This window comes from Phyllostomus hastatus, unplaced genomic scaffold (genome assembly GCF_019186645.2).
Source record: "Phyllostomus hastatus isolate PE091 unplaced genomic scaffold, TTU_PhHast_1.1 phas_contig_16, whole genome shotgun sequence".
In the NCBI taxonomy this organism is placed as follows: Eukaryota; Metazoa; Chordata; class Mammalia; order Chiroptera; family Phyllostomidae; genus Phyllostomus; species Phyllostomus hastatus.
The window spans coordinates 305,862-323,331 of NW_025333643.1; positions in this window are offsets into that span (position 1 = coordinate 305,862).

Sequence of the window (17,470 nt, forward strand, 5' to 3'; positions counted from 1 at the left end):
AGGGAGCAGAGGGACCCCATTCTTGAGAGTGATCGAGGAAGGCCTCAGGAGATGCTGAGTTCTGGAAGATACATGACAGACTGTGGGTGTGGGGGGACCTCTGGGTGGGGGAGCTTCCCACTGTCCCACCCTCAAAGCAAGAGCTTTTGAGCTCAGTAAGCTGAGCCGAGGTCCAGGGCCACTGCACTGCCACTCTGCCCCAAGTTCTAGTTCAGTGTGCTTGTTTATATGCTATATGTCTCCAGGGCTCCTCGTGTATTAGTATTGCCTGTGCACACACACATGCACAGACACAGAAACACAAACACACACAACACACACCACCAAAGGGCTTTCCCTAGCAGACACCCTGGGAGCCTCACGACCACTCCTAGGGCCAGTGCCCATCGTAACCTGGCCTCAGCCTGTCCCGTCCTCTGCGTGTGTGCTGAGGTTTGGCCTCTCTCCATGACCTGTTTCTGATGAAGGTACTTGCTGAAACAGTCCACTAATCACTTTTTGTCTGAGAGTAGAGCGCGTGGTGGACAGGGTGCCCGGCAGACCTGAGCCCTGCTGAGTTCCCCGTTTCACACTTCACCCGTAGCTCTGCTTTCTGAATAAAAGCCATCCCTCCTTCCCTTGTTTGCTCCCCTGTCACTTGTGCAGCAACTGGCTGCTTTGGGGGCCACCTTCCATTAACAAACAAATATTTCATCACCTCTCGATGATACAGCCGCTGGTGTGGCAGCAGGTAGCGAGAACACAGTCACGTGGTGATTGGTTTGTGCCCGGGCAGCTGCGTCAGGGCCTCGCTCCTCCGGGGCAGCCTCCTGACAGGAGGCTCAGGTGTCTGCAGGAGTCCGGGTGGTGTTACCTACTCCTCGGGTCCCTGACAGAGTGGGAATCTCCACTTTTCATCCAAAATGCAAAGACTTGGTCTGCTCTTCCCTCCAGTTCTGGGGGCCTGGGTCCCACTTCAGTCTGCCAACATGTTTTCCGCTCCTCATCACGTGTGTGTGTTTTAATAGAATTGAACCCAACTCAGAAAAATCAAGTAATTTCACAGAAAACCCAGATTTCTGACGTATCTTGAAAGAGAGAGATGTGGTAAGACCAGGCCCACATGCCTTCATGGCAATGTTGGCCAAGTTCAACAGGGACCACCCCTTGAGTAGGGGCCTCTGTGCGGTGGTCCAGCCCTCTCATGGCACCAGCCTCGGGCCGTCTCAGGGCCAAGCTCTCTCATGGGCTTTAACTGCTGGGGTCTGGGTCAAGGCTTCTGAGTTGGACCCTTTGGACTATAACTGTAATACACATCAGAGGATAATAAATATGCACACAAAAACCCCAGCCAACAGAGGGTTCGGGGGGAATCTGCTAGATCTAGACTTGACTTCGAAGCATCTCAGAGCCTCAGCCACTGAGGAGTTCATAGTCACCCAGGATCTCCACCCAAACACCAGAGATAGTTTTCTGTGTCTCTCGTTGAACAGTAAACTCCTAGGAGTCAAGGACAAGAATCCTTTGGTCCTCTTTTTAATGAGCTGTATGACATGGTTAGACAAGCCTAGTTGCACATTAAAATCCCTTAAGGAAATTTGTAAAAAGCCCTAGCACCCAGGCCCTTCCCCAGACCAATTAGATTCAGTCCTCTGGGCTGGAGCTGGGGCCTTGGTAGCTTTTAAAGCTCCCCAGGTTATTCTGACGTGCAGCCCCAGTGAATAAGGTGCTTAATTAAGTCATGTCAGTGGAGATGCTGTTGCTGTTAGTGAGAATGTACATTCCAGGCCAGAGAAAGCTGCCCCAGCCCATGTAGTGTTACCAGGGAAGGGGGGATTCTGAGTGGCAATGTCCCCAGTGTGATTAAGTCTAAAGCCAGCGGGTCCTTCCTGCCTTCGGTGATGCTGAGCTGGTTACTCTCCAGAGCTAGGGAGGAAGGACCGGCCACTTCTGCCCTGATGCTGCACAATTCTTGACTAACCGATTCCTGTCCTACCCACCCCCTGACCGGTGGGGCCCGAGGTGTGCGGAGAATCTCCCAGAGGACACTGTCATAATCAATCAGAATAATAAGCACGGAGCAGACTGAAAATGGTTTGGCCTTGACTGGACTATTCTGAATAGCAGTTGAGACAGTGAGATCTAACTGCAAGAATGGCTGCATTCCTCATATTTCTGGCCTTGCTTCCTTAAGCAAGATGATGCATTTGGCCAGTAAGAATAATGCTTCCCTCGATTCTCTGATGGGTTTTGGGAGTAGATAAGCCAGTGACAAGCCAACCCTGACTTGATGACAGTGTCCTCACCTGCTTTGTCTACCCAACAAATGGGGCTCTTTTCCGATAAGCAGCCCTGGTGTTGGCTGAGCACCCAGCCCAGTCAGCAAGTGTGGGAGGGGCCAGGGTATGTTATTTCTCATTCTTTCAACCAGCGCCGAGGCCTCAGTAACACTGTCGCGGTGCCTGAGTATTTTTCCATCTCAGGAAGAAAATATGCGAATGATTTTCCGCACAGGGATGGCCTTTAAAAGAAAGAATTGCTTTTCAATTGCCATGTTAAGTCAGCAAATGGCTCTGTACCATGACCATGCCAGACTTTAGGTGTCCTTGGCTGCTGCTCCCCAAGAGCACCCACACACCCCAGCAGGGAGACTGATGTGCAAATGAGTGAAGGCAGGGTCCAGTGCCTGCTGACGGTGTGAGGCACGGGGCCCAGAGGAGAGAAGGCACAGCAGAAGCCATGCGTGGAGAAGGGAACATTGACCAGAGCCAGGTGAGGGAGGACAAGCTGCATGGTGCAAGGGCTCGGTCTAGGTCAGGATCAGGGGAAACAGCCAGTAGGCTCAAAAGGGAGGCTGAGGAGAGTTTCATAAAGGGGCTATGGACAGGAGTGTGGGCAGGCCTCAGAAAACCAACCAACAGGGTGAAGCATTTTGGGCTGGCAACAGCGGACGGGGAAAATTGTTACCATTTCTAGGGGCCAAGGGCTAAGAGAAGGAAGCAGTAATCAGAAAATGGGAAACTATACCTATGAGAGAACCACTCAATACAGCCAGTGCCAACCACAGCCTGGCAAAGAGGGAGCCAGGGCATAAGTGCACTGTCTCTTGTCCCTCCTCCCATCTTCTGTCAGCACCTCCCATTGACTGAAACCCTCGGGAGCATAGCAGGCCAAGGACGCTGATTGGTGTCATCCACAGATTGGAAGGAAAGATAGTAGATCTATGGGTATCAAGAGAAGACTATGTGGTAGACTTTATCCTATAGATCTGCTAGGTTTCTTTTTCTCAAACAAAATTGCAAAGATCCCAAACTTTAGTATATAAATAGATAAAAGCTTATTTGTTCCAAAAGTGTGTGCTGGGGGCCCTTTTGAACCCCACTCTTCTACCTCTCCCATCTGAACATCGGATGCTAAGCACCTGAAGCATCCATCTCCAAGGAGCCTTAGGCTGCCCTCAGACTGACATTCCTCCCGAAGGATAATCCAACTGTGTAACAAGCAGCAGCAGGGCCGGGGCCAGGAGCTGGAATTTTAAGTGCTGCTGCAGGAGCCATGGCAGATGCAAATACTCCCACCATGGCCAATTTCAAGCCCCGACATGATGCCGCTAAATGCAGAGTTGGGGAAAGGTGATCAGTAGCCAACCATTACATAGTATTTTCACCGTATAGACACAATAAACAGAAATCGCCTGAAGACCAAAGATGATGGTGAACTAATGTAAAAGTGATGAACTCTGAGTATTCCTTTTGTTTTTAATATAGCTGATTTAATCACAAGTTAATATAAGATTTAATTTTTTTCATGCTTTATTTATTTCATTTATTTTTTACTTTTCCAACTGCCTACCTTGTAAGTTGAAAAATTGCCTATATCACATTATAAAATGCCTTAGGTGTTTGAGTAGTTTCTGGTATCTATTTTATTTTTATTATTTTTTAAAACTTATTGGTGTGAATTGGTTAATAGGATCATACAAGTTTCAAATGTACATTTCTATGGTGCATGATCTGTATATTGCATTGTGTACCCACCAACCAAAGTCAAATCACCTTCCAATGACTTAGTTTTTAATAATGCCATAATCAATAGTCAACTTGCAAATTTTCTGAAATTTTAACCATCAGCTGTCGTAAGCCAGTATGCGCCACCTCCAGGACCCCACCATGCTGCTGGGATTAGAATTAACCCAGTGCGATTCTGACCTCGTCTGGGCCCTCCACCAGGTTTGAGCACATTGCACTTGACCTGAGGTTTGAGTAGTCTCTTTCCCGAGTGCCCCTCGCAGAGGGAGGAGGAGGGATGAAAGCGGTTTAGAGCAGGTGGAAGTGAGCAGTGGACCACGCCTGGACGGAGCTCGCACAGCAGTGACCGCAAAGTCCGACCCGGGCACAATCAGGAATTCATCCATCCGGCCATTCCTGAACGCCCACCATGCACACATTCCCAGACAGCCTACTCAAAAAATAGAGGTGCTAAAATCTTAAAATGCCCCCCAGTTGGTGGGCCTCAGTCGAATGGGCATTGTCCCGCAAATTGAAAGGTCACTGGTTCGATTCCCAGTCAGGACACAGGCCTGGGTCACAGGTTCAGTCCTCAGACAAGGCACATACAGAAGGCAACCAAACAGTGTCTCTCCCTCTCTCTCTCTCTCCTTTCCCTTCTCTAAAATTAAAAAAATAATAATAAATCTTAAAATGCAAGCCAAATCCAGGGGCATAAAAAAATGTTCATTATGACCAAAGTTGGTTTTATTTCATGAGTACAAGCTTGGTTTAAAAATCAAAAAGTGATGCGATTCATCATATTGACCAAATAAAAGAGAAAAAATATTATCAACTTAATATATGTAGAAAAACCTTTGCTAAAACTCAACACTTGTTTATGGTTTTCTTTAAAAAATTTTCAGAAAGCTAGGGAGAGGAGAACTTTTTAAATCTAGTAAGTATATCTCCAAACACCTACAGCTAATAACTCGTACTTAATAATAAAGTACTGACGCTTTCCTCCTGCCATGACAAACGAGGAAGGTATCCACTCTCACCTCTTCTCTGCAACATTATACTGGAAATCCTAAGTGATCCAATGAGACAGGAACAAGAAATTAAAGGTATAAAAATTAGAAGGTAAGAAATAAACCCATCATTATTTTCAGATGACATCATTGTATCCATAGAAAAGAATCTATTAAAAAAAACTATGAGAATTAGTAAGAGAATTTAGAAAGGTCATTTGAGTACAAGGTCAAAAAACTGTGCCTACGTATTAGCAGCAAATAGAAAATGAAATTTAAAACAATGCTTTTTTATAATAACAAAAACAGAAAAAACCTAATGGAAGATATGCAGGACTTCACCATTGAAAATGACAAAGCACTGTCAGTAGACATTGAGGAAGACCTACATAAATGCAGAGAGATACCACGGCAGCCGGAAGACGTGATGTTGTGATGATGTCGGTTCTCCGCCGAGTGACTCACAGAGTCAGTGCAATCACAATGGAAACACTCCTGAGTTTTGTTGTGGTTATCGACAGATTGGTTCTAAGTTCACCTGGAAATGTGAAGGAGATAAAACAGCTATAACAATCTTAATAAAGGAAAACAAAACAGGAGGACTTACATTACCAGATGCTGAGACTTACTATGCAGATACAACTTTTAAGATAGTTGGATGTTGGTGTGAGTATAAACAAATAAACCAGTGAATAGAATAGGGTTCAGAAACAGAGCCAGGCATACCTGGTCAATGAATTGTGTTACTGAAATTCAGTGGGAGAAAGGTGGTCTTTCTATAAGTCGCTCTGGGTCAGTTGGATATCCACCTGGAGGAAACATGAAGCATTGGTCCTGCCTCATATCATAGAAAACAATTAAATTGAAAGTGATCATGGACCTAAACATGAAAGGTAAAACAACAACAAAATGCTTCTAGATCAAAACAGGGAAAACCCTCATGTCCTCGGGGTAAGATAGGTTTCCTAAATAGAGTACACATGATGCATAAAGACAAAGCTAACTATGTTGAAGTTCATTAAAACTGATTACTCTTCTTCAGAAAAGGATACAAGAGAATGAAAAGGAAAGGCACAGTGTGGGAAAAGACAGTTGCAATACACAAAACTGACCAGAGACAGCATTACTATTCCTAACAGGCCCAAAGCGGAAACAACCCAAATCGTAGTTAACAGAAGAGAAAAGGGAAGTTGGCATATTCATACAGTGGAATACTACATAATAAGTGTGTTTTAAAGAAACAGACCACGCTGAACACAACATAGCTGGGACTCATGGCAATGTTGAGTGAAAGATGCTGGACAGAAAAGAACGCATAATTTCATCTGAGTGAGTTCAAGGACAGGCAAAAGTGATCTCTGACTGTGGAAGTCAGAGTAAGTGTCAGTTTGGAGGTGGTGGAGGAGCCATGCCATTGACTTTGGGAAGAAGCACCAGGGAACTTACTGGGGTCATAGAAAAGTTCTACATTTTCATCTGGACAATGGTTACAGACATATGTAAAAATTCATCAAACTCTATCCTTAGGGTTTGCGTACTTCATTCATGGATAGTACACTTAACTTAAAAAAAAGGGAAGGAAGAAAGCAGAATCTCAAAGTTTCTGTTTTCAAGAAGTTACTTCTTTCTCACGAGAAACGCTTTGGATTCAATGCCATATTTCCCTTGGCAGCAGCCAGTACAGTTATTGCATCTGAGAAGGGAGATGGTTGTGCAGCAGAAAAAGAAGACAAAAGAGGGAAGCAGAGAGATTTGAAGATGTCGAAGAACAAAGAATTCCAGTGTCTTGTGAAAACATCTCCAGAGAGCTGATGTCCTAGAAGCACTCCCGGGAGCACATCTGTTCAGCGACTTCCCATATCAGGTGGCTCCTGCAGCAAGAGCGGATGCCCGACGGGCTGAATGCACACAGGGAACAGGTCCTAGAATTTCACACTGCAGTCAGAACACACACACTCCTTTCCTGGATAGCGGTCATGTTACACAATAGCCCCTGGGACTTCCCCACAGAGCCTAACAGATATCACTGCCCACTAGCTACAGAAAAATCAGCTTTTTTTTTTTTTTGGTAAACAGAGAAGATAAGCCTTTTCTTTTTACATTTCTTAAGACAAATCTCTTGGCAGATAACCCCCTTCTCCTTTATCAGTGTGTGAGCTGTTCCTCATTCTTTCCAAACCCCACCAAGATTTTCAGATGAAGTTGCCAGGCTTGGTTCTGAGTTATTAGAAATTTAAAACAGAGACTGGAAATAATCTCTTTCTTGTAGAAATACAAACAAATATTTCCAAATGAAATGGCAAGCTGTGGGGGCTGGAGGCACGGAGTGGGTGGGGACACACAGATGAAACAAGCGAGTTGGAAACTGTTGAAGCTGAGTCACAAGAACATGAGAGATTACTATACTGCTCATTCCACTCTTGCTGCTTAACAGTGTCCAAAGTGACTGAAAAAAAAAAAAAAAAAGCTCTTATTCTCTTCAGGTCAATTGATTTGTAAGGATGAACCTTTACATCTGATCACATGTGTAATAATCAAGGAGACTCTGACTGTTGAACTCAACTTGCCATTTGTCATCAACCTTTGAAAATGAAAATGAAATCCTCTGATTTGATCTCTAGATCACTAATTTTCTATCATCCATCTGTTCTTCAGTGACTGGCATCTAAGCTTGAAATTTAGTATCTTGTTCTTTTCACTTTGGATCATTAATATTTGGGTTTTAATGTGCTCTTTTTATCTGGGTTCTTCATTCCATTCAACTTAGTTATTTCAAGATGCGTGTGTACTTTTATTGTGCAGCCATAATCCATTCCTTCTTGCCGCTGAGTGACATTCCCTTGGATGGACACACCACAACTTGTTTATTCATTCACCATTGTTGGACATTTGGGCTGCTTCTGGATCAGGGCTTTTACAAATGAAGCTTCTACAAATTGTCGTATGTGGGCATCTGTCTTTTCTCTGGAGTAAAACCAGTAATGAATTGATGGATCACATGCCAGTGTATATTTAATGTTTAAAGAAACTACAAAGTTGTTTTCCAAAGTTCTTGGATCATTTTACATTTCTAGTATGTCAGAGTGCTAGTGCCTTCATGTTCTTGCCAGCGTTTGCTATGCCAGCCTTTGTAAGTTTACGTGCAAAGTGGTATTTCATTGAGGTCTTTCATTTGCAGATCCCAAATTACTATCATGTTGAGCATCTTTTCATTGTGCTTATTTACCATCCATTGACCTTCTTTGCTGAAATATCTGTTCAAATCTTTTGCTCGCTTTTAATTGGCATGTCTTTATTATTAATTTTTTAGAGTCTTTACATATTCTTGATACACATGCCTTGTCAAATGTATGCTTCATGTCCCCGCAGTGTGTAGATTGTCTTTCTATTCTCTTAGCAATGTCTTTAACTTCAGGAAAGTCCAGATCACTAATTTGTTCTCTTAGAGACTGGGCTTCTGGTGTCTTATTACAGAAATCTCTGCTTTACCCAGGATCACAAAGACTTTATTTTGTGTTTTCTTCTAGAAGTTTTATAGTTTTAGATTTTTACACTTAGCTCTTTGATCCATTTTGAGTTCATTTATGTATGTTGTATAAGGTATTGATCAGATTAGGTGATTGCATGTAGACAGTCAAATGTTACAGCACCATTAGTTGAAAAGACAATTCTTTCTCCACTTAATTGCCTTTGCATCTTTGTAAAACAGTAGTTGTCCAAATATGTGTGGTCTTTTTCTGGACTCTTTATCACATTCCATCTATCTGTCTATCTTGATGCCAATACTGCACAGTTGCTTCGCAGTAAGTCTTGAAATCAGTTGGTATTAGTCCTCCAACTTCATTCTTTATCAAATTCAGTTTGGTTACCCTCGTTCCTTTGTATTTCCACATTAATTTCAGAATCAGATTGTCAACTGCTCCTGAAAATAAAATTTGCTTGGATTTCAATAAAGATTGCATTGCCTTTGTAGATCAATTTGGGAAGAATTGGCATCTTAACATTGAGTCTTCCAGCTCATGAATAACATAGATTTCTCCATTCATTTAGGTCTTCTTTAATTTCTTGCAAAAGTGTTTAGTAGTTTTAGTGGATAGGTTCTGTATATCTTTTGTGAGATTCACCTCTAAGTATTTAATATTTGATGATGCTGACGAAGTTTCTACTTTGGACCACTGGTTGCTAGTAAACAGAAACACAATTGTTTGTATATAGAGCTCTTGTGTCCTGCCACGTTGCCACGTTTACTCAAGTGTCTTTGTGTAGATTCTATCAGATGTCTTTATCACAGGCCATGCTGCCCACAAATCAGGACAGCTCCACATCCTCATTACCAATGGGAGGCCTTTTCCGCCCTTGACTCATTGCATTGGCCTGGCCCTCCAGTAAATGTTGCATAGGAGCAGTAAGAGCAGACATTCTTGTTTTGTTCCTGATCCTAAGGGCATAAGTATTCGGTCTCTCATATTTAATTAAGATGTTAGCCCTTGCTGGCATGGCTCAGTGGGTTGGACGTCATCTGCAGACCAAAAGGTCTCCCGTTTGATTCCAGGTTAGGGCACATGCCTGGGTTGCGGGGCCTGCAAGAGGCAACCGATCATTGTTTCCCTCCCTCTCTTTCTCCCTCTCTTCTCCTGTCTCTAAAAATGTGACAATGGCAGTACGGCATGAAAACATGATGGAAAGACGAGCACCAGATATTGCCCCTCAGCGTTTTGCTCTGACTAGATTCTCAATAAATATCCACACACTTTCTTAACAAAATGAAGAATGAAAAATTATTATCGGTCCTCACACATTCGAGTTAATGTGTTCTTCCTTCCAGAGGTTCCAGCATTTTAAACCTTATTGGTTGTTAGGAGATTGTACACTTTGTCCCCAGGAGGGGGCAGTAGTGAACACTGTCCTTCTCTCTGGCTGTCTAGCCCCTTTGAACTGAGTTCGCGGGGTTCTCCCCACTAGAGAACTTAGGGGAGCTTCTTTTCCAGCTTCTCCTGCAGCAAGAGATCAGCCTGAACGCTGCTCTACCAGGCGGACACCCTGTGCCAGCTTGTGGATCTGAAGCTCACAATGTAAGAAACAGCCCCTGGGGATCCACTCAGTGAGGGTGGAGGCAGCAGGGGGCTCAGGCGGCAGTGTACAGGGCGCGCAGCCAGCGCTCCAGCAGGGCTTCTGCAGCGTGTGTGCCAGCTTTCCAGTGTGATCTGAGAGTTATTCCTGACTGTGAAGCCACCTTGCCTGGTTTTCAGTCTCACATGGACAGTCTGTGAGCTATTTCACATTCTCTAAACATTGCTGTTCCCAGTGTGGTCCAGGGACCAGCAGCACAGGCGTCCCCGCAGAGCTTGATAGAAATGCAGACTCTTAGGCCCCACCCCTGACCTCCTGCATCACAGCTCTTTGCATTTTAACAAGATCCTCAGTGGCCTGAATAAAGCTATGGAACACTAACAAATTTCTCAACTATCCACAGAAGTTCCCACCATTCGTGGTTGAACCTGCTGGGGGGTCGCACAGCTCCACCTCTGTGCTACTGTCTTCGTCCCCATGGTGAGAAAGTGGGACTGGAGGATTTCTGAGACCTCTTCCTACCCTGGCACTTTGTGGTTCTTTGAATTTCAGAATTTAAAGAATAATATATGGTCATCATACTTACAGGTCCCACTAGGACCCACCTTTGCTTATGCCTCCAACTTCATGTTCTGAAGCTTCCCACTTGCATTTCCAGCCACACAGAAGTGCTTGCGTCCCCACCCTCCCTGGGCAACTCTACTGCTCCTCACCTCTGCAGCTCAGGCCTCGCCAGCTCCTGAAGCTCTCCCCTCCTCCCCTGTGCTTCTGCTGGAAGCTTGGATGCCTTTCAGAACCCCACTCTCATAAAGGCACCTCCAGTATCCAGTAGACTTATTATCTCAGGGCTGACACAGACAGGCTAATAAATACAGGCCCCATCAGTGTATCACAGCATTTGCTCCCTGTGCATTGAGTGAATGCACTCCGTGGGTATTTTTAATTTCCCCACCAGTGTGCTGTGGGCTTTAACAGAAGCAGAACCACAGTGCATTTTGTCAAGCGTGGACGTCTGAGTTACTGGCACCATGTTTTCAGTTTAACACACTGATGTCTGAGGACTGGCCCAGACCTGCTGACCTGCTTTTGCATGCAGCTTTGCTGGCTACAGTGCTTTTGCAAAGCCCAGAATGTCCTTCAGTCAGGCAGAGTTGCCCCAAACTTTTAATTCCCCAAGTACCACACATGCTTTCATCAACCATGAATTCCTTCTAGCCTTGCTTGAACCTGCCTCCGTGTCCAGCCTGTGCTGGCTCTCAAAGTGATCGCCTGCCCCTGAGGGAACAGGATGCTGTGCTGTGTTTTCAAGTTCTCCCAAGAGTCTAGGCTTTGTCATGAGATCCTGCAGCTTCTCTAGGACTTCACACGCTTAGTGAGTTTTAAGGATGAAGAGGCACTTTTTGTCCCTGTCACTTAAAAATCATTCCCTTCTATGTGTTCTAGCCTCCCGATGCTATTTTCACTTGCTACAGAGGAGACCAGACCCTGCTTGCTGTGTGCCTGTGGGAGACACACAGGACGTAAATGCAGCGCTCACCCTTGGGGTTGCGGCCCCACCGTTCAGGCTTCCCTCCCATTTGAACTCAAACCTTCAGTCACTCCAGCCACTGAAGTGGGCTTGCATGTGCTCCACAATACTCAAGAGCAGGAAACAGCATTACTTTCCTTTTCCCTGATTTAAGTTCAATCTCGTCCTCAGTCCCCATCAACCAGGGCAGTGAGATACCCAACATCACTCATAATTTTGGACACCCTTTCTCCCCCAGGGTCATCCAAGAATCCAGTGGGATTTGCATAGTCCTGAAAGGCCGGGGAAGCATCTCTGGCCTTAAGTCCGTCACACCACCAGTGAGATTCTCATCACCAGGTTGCCCATTTAAAATGGGTGGTGTCACCTCCTCCTGCCTACCTTGGGCATGGCATTCGTTCACTGCCGTTCCCCACAGTCACACCCCTTAGGGCCCAGCCCCCGACATGTGTGTGCCATCTCTCAGAGACCCTGCCATGGAAGTGAGGTGTCATTATCATTTCGTGTGGACTCACCACTGCCTCCTTCTCCTCTATCCCCAGAAGTCACCTGGAGCCCCAAGTTCCAGCCTCCATCTTCTGCCTCAGGGATATCAGCTTAACACTCTCAGTGTGGAGGGGCTGTCTTCAGGGGGCAGGTACAGCAGTCACCTAACCCCAGAACTCACCTTTCTGGGGAAGACCACGACATCCTCCTGGAAGCCCTGGAGACTCCACCTGTAGACCTCTCCAGCTGCTGGGGTATCCTCAGCCCAGAGAGCAGGCTGGAAGTGCCCAGTGGTCTAATGCCCCGGGAGCCACTTCAACCAACGACAAACAGCACTTGGCTGATAAACGCACCAGCTCCAGGCCCCTGTGGGGGACAACGCAGAGTTGTGTTTCCCACAGTCTCCCAGTCATCCAAGCAGCATGGAGGCTGGCTGCTCGGAGTGTGTAACCTGCTCACTGACACACCTGCATTGGCTCCCTTTTCCTCCTGTTCTCACTTCTCCACTTTCCTGCCAGCGACTCTTAGAATCACCTTCCAGATTGTCCTCAAATCCTTGTCTCCTGAGTTACTTTTGGGGACCCAACCTAATACTCCTGGGAGCTTCTGTTCTGGACTCTGTATCCCCAAAGCTTTTAACGTGCATGTCCAGAGGCAATGGAGTCCAGACCCAGTCTGCCCTCATCCACCTCTACAGAAAAATCACCTTTTCCTCCTTCTGAGAGTTTCCTAGTGCCAAGAGGAGATGAGGTGTGAACAACGCACCCCATTCTGCTGCCACAGAGCAATTACTTACTGAACACCTAGTGCACATCCAGCTTGATCCACAGCCATGGGGAAACAAAGAAAAAAATGAGGAGGTGCTGACAACCAGACCCCAGAAGAAGAAAATCAGCATTCATGGAGTGGGAGGGAAGGGATGATTGCGGATCACCTCGTCTGTGCAGTGTGTCTTCTATTCACAGCCTCAGGCATTAATTAGGGAAACTGAGTCTCAGAGGAAGGTAGTAAACTGCTCCAGCTGACGGTCACCAGGTCCAACTTTGGTGTGAGCAGGCACTTGCCAGTCAAGTTTATTACCCTGCCATAGGGGCTCTGGGAAGCTAGGAGGGGACTGTGACAGTAGCAGGCCCCCATTTGATAGGACCAGGGCACAGCTTCTTTGTCTTGGCTGAGCCTTCTAAAAACATATACTCCAGCTCCACCTACCCCTTCTAAGGAAGATGAAATGGGTAAGCAGCAGTGTGAGAAACACCTGACTAATTGCCCATCTGAACAACCTTGGGGTTACAGGGTCATACATAGCAGAGGGAATTGGTAGAAACTTCTCTGTGTTCAAGGTCAAAGTCACTGAGATTGGGGACCCAAAGGCCTCCCAGAGCCATGATTGGTAGCTGTCCTTTTATTCTAACCTCCTCACCTATAACTTGTGTCACAGGGCCTGGCGGCATTGGGGGTCATTACTGAGACAAAGCACAGTCTGGTTTTGGCCGCATGGTTTTGATGCATGGAGAACCAGGATAATAGCTAGGGTTAAGACCCAGAGGATCCGGGCAAGTCCACCGAGCACCTTCTCAAAGACATAGTCTGTTTGGGGCTTGGTTTCCCTGGCTCTCCTCTTCTAAAGGCCCAGGGCTTGCAAACACTGCAATGTGAGCTATGCATTAAAATTTTATACACTAATATATATTTTACTGAACTTTTTAATAACCCAAAGAGAAATGGCTTTAAATAATTCAATATGGTGTTGGCCCCGAGCTGAACTATGCTACAAGTAACCATGTATAAAATATGACACTAATATTGCATACCTTAATTTAATAAATGTTTATCTGGATAATAAGCCATTTGAATTCTAGCAATATGGGAGTTGCAGTTGCCAGGGCATGGTCTTGTTAAGGTTTTAAATGAGACGTCAACAGCAACAGCGACATAAATGCTCACATTCACCTCCTTACTGTTTATAAAGGAACCAACTGGACAGTGAATAGCTTATTCATCAATAAAAGTTTTAAATGCTATTTATGAAGCAATTGAATGACTGGAGGAAGTGTGGTGCCAGTAATGTATGTTCTTTCTCAGAGCCAGCTTTGGGATTTTACAGAAAGTCCAGCCTGAGGAGGGAGGTCGCCTCCCCCACACAACAAGCAGGCCATTGTCAGAAGAAGGTGACACTCACACATAGTATGTGCTTAGTAAATTCCTGTTGGCTGGATCTTTAAATGGCTGCCTTAAGAAAAATAATTTAAGCATCTGAGTGGTTTCCAAACCTGGCTATGTATCAAAACCAACTGGACACTGCACTAAAAATTCAGACTTCTAAGCCCCACCCAGATGCAGAGTCATGATCTCCAGTTTTGCAGCCCAGGAATCCCACCCCAAGTCCATGGTGAGTTTGTCTTTCACTAAATTTCTATGAAATTTTTAGGCAGAGAATCTTACAGTTGGAAAAAACCCTGGAGATCATGATTTAAAATCACACAGCAAGTTTGCAGGAAAGGTAGGACCCACATCCAGTCTCCTGGCTCCCATGCCAAAGCTCTGGGTTTCTTTCCAAGAAGCCAGGGCCTCCAGGGCATGTGTCCACCAGTTGAATTAGTCAGAACTCTTTTGATTACAAGTGAAAGAAACCTAATGCTCACCAGTTTAACAACAAAAAAAATGGCATGGCTTCAGGTAGAGCTAGATCCAGGGACTTGCGTGGCCCACTAGAACTTTGCCTCTTTCCACATTTTGGTTCTGCTTTCCTTCATGCTGCCTCCTCCCCAAGGCAGGTTTTCTGTACTTTGTGGCCTCGAAGCTTTTAGGCTATTTCCCAGCAGTCTAACGATCCTCGCTGAAATAGACCTTCGGGACAACTGGTCTAATACAGAAGCAGCAGAAGTTCCAGGGCCAATGCCCCAGGGTTTAATCTGGGCCTCATGCTCACTCCGGGAGCAATCACCATGCTCAGAGGAGTGTCCCTGAGACCGAGGGCAGAGCCTGACTGCGGACAAAGAAAGAGGAGGGTTAGCTTCACTGGAAAGGAAACTGAGTCACCGGTACCCAAAGATGAGAGAAGCGGGGCAGGAAGAACAACGGATCGGCTGTCTCCTCACCAGGCTGTGCTGGCAGATTGCAAAGTCGCAGGCACACGCAGGCACCTGTCTACAGCTCCTACTTTACTCACTGCAAGTAATGTAACACACACAATGTTACCTTAAAACAAGCCCAGAATTAGAGTGCAAAATTCTCATGAATTTTTAAGAGGAAACGGTAATTTCCAAGAGCCTCCAAACTTCTAGCAGGCAGTCCAGACATACGCCAGACTCCCAGGGGCTCCAGGTGGCAGCTCGTGGCCACGCCCACTGGAGGAATCTGCGGAGCCTGAGCCACAGGGTCTGGCCCTGAAATGATCGCGAGTTTGAATTATTCAGTCTCATGAAGTCTCACAATAAATCTCAGAACCCCCGACCCTGGTTCTAAGTCCCCCTGGCAGGGCCTGCCTCGTATCCGTCCTTTGCTGCGGGGAACAGATCTTCCTGAGTGGAAAGGCCTGGAATGCCCCACTCCCACCTCAGCCTCAGGCACTTTGCTTACAGGGATCCCCCTGGAAGGCGGGCGTGGGGGAGTTGAAGAGCTCTGAGCCCAAGTGGGGAGAGCTGTAGATGGGAGCAAGCGCGGCCCTGGCGCGGTCAGGCCGACGTGCAGGGCAGCCCAGGGATCCTCTCTCCCTTACTTTGGCATTTGGGCTGGGAGACATGGAGGACATGCATGAGAGGCCACCTGTTCATGCCACTGAGTGCCAGGCCCTGCTCCTGGACACCACGGTGTCGGAAGTGCTTATGACAGCACAGAAATTCATGAAGTCGGGGGGGCTAACAGATGCCTCCCTACACCCGTCACTCTGCACATTACTAACCCCAACAGGAAGACATGCCGTGACTGCATCTCCCACAGGAAGTGGTACTACCTTACTGCCTCCGTAGGAGGAAAGACTCCTCCTCATCCAGCAACAGCTCAACCAATGGGAGATGGTGGTAACTCAGCCAATGAAAAGTCACTACACTTGAACTTTCAGTTTCCTCCAATGGGCTCTTCCTGTGCCGCACCAGCCCCCCCAGTCCTTAGAAGAGCATTATCTCTCTTTTGTTTCTCTGAACTTGTGTTTGGTTTGCCTACAGCCCGCTTGTTAACGATTACAATTCTTTTTTGTTCCCGAATAAACCCATTTTGGTGGAGGAATATTGGCTATCCAATTGTTTAAGATAAATAGCAGTGTCTTTGCCCTCAAGGTGCCCCGTCTGAGCATAGAGAGGGCAAGAGTTTAAGCCTCAGGCCCACCATGTGTGGCTGTGCAGGCTGAGCACCACACAAAGGCCCCAGCTGAGGGTGAGTGGGGCTGAAATCCAGCTGGTGCTTATGGTGTGAGCCCTGGCACAGGGCACAGTTTGCTCTGAGGAGGTGGCACCAAACCATCCTGTGGGTTGTTAGCCACCCTGAGGGTACCATGGTCCCAAGACCAAAGTCAGATCTGAGGAGGAATCTGGGAAGCAGAACTGTGGGGGTCCAAAGCACTAGCCCCAAAACTGGGTTTCCAGCTCCAGCAGCAGGAAGAGGAGAAAGCAATTGTGTGTCCAGAAGGCCAGAAGCCCTAGTCAGAAGCCAAAAAAGAACCCGGAAGCCAAGAGAGGCAATAAAAGAGCAGGCGGATGGAGAAGGGCTTGGAGGAATCTGTCCAGGGGGGGCAGGTAGACTGCCCATTTGCTGTCTGACCCGTGCCCTGTCCTTCCCTGGACTGCCCTGCCCAGGTCCTCTTGCCCTGGCTGCTGGGTACTGCTGTATGCAAACTCTCTCACTGCCATTCCAGCCCTGGCTGTTGCCTCTCCCTCCTCCACCAGCCTAACTTCATCAGAACTCACTCTTAGAGGTGTCAGCTCCTCTAAGAAGTGTTTCCTCCTGCCCAGAGCGGGCACCACATTTCTCTCCTGACACCCAAAGCTCTGCACCATAACCAGGCGGACATATCAGGGTCTCCCCAGGACTCTGAAGTCTCCAAGCACAGGGTGGCATCTCCCATCTCTAGATCTGCAGCTACTGGCCCAGGCCTCCAAGAGGAGGAGCCCAATGATACCTGTTGGATGCTCACTGCTTTCAAAGGGTGAGCATCCCTTTGTTTTGATTTGTTTCAAATCAAACAACCCCCGTGTCAGAAGCAATCATTCTCATTCTCCAGATGAGGCTGAGTGACTTGCCCAAAGTCACCCTCTTAAAAAGTGGTTCTTGAACTCAAGTCCCCTCCCCGCTCCCCCTCCTGGACAGCTTCTCCTGCTTGTTTTTCTACGACTCTTTTAGAATAAGCACTCACCCTCCCAGGATGGAGGACATAACTGCTCACCTCAATTTGAGAC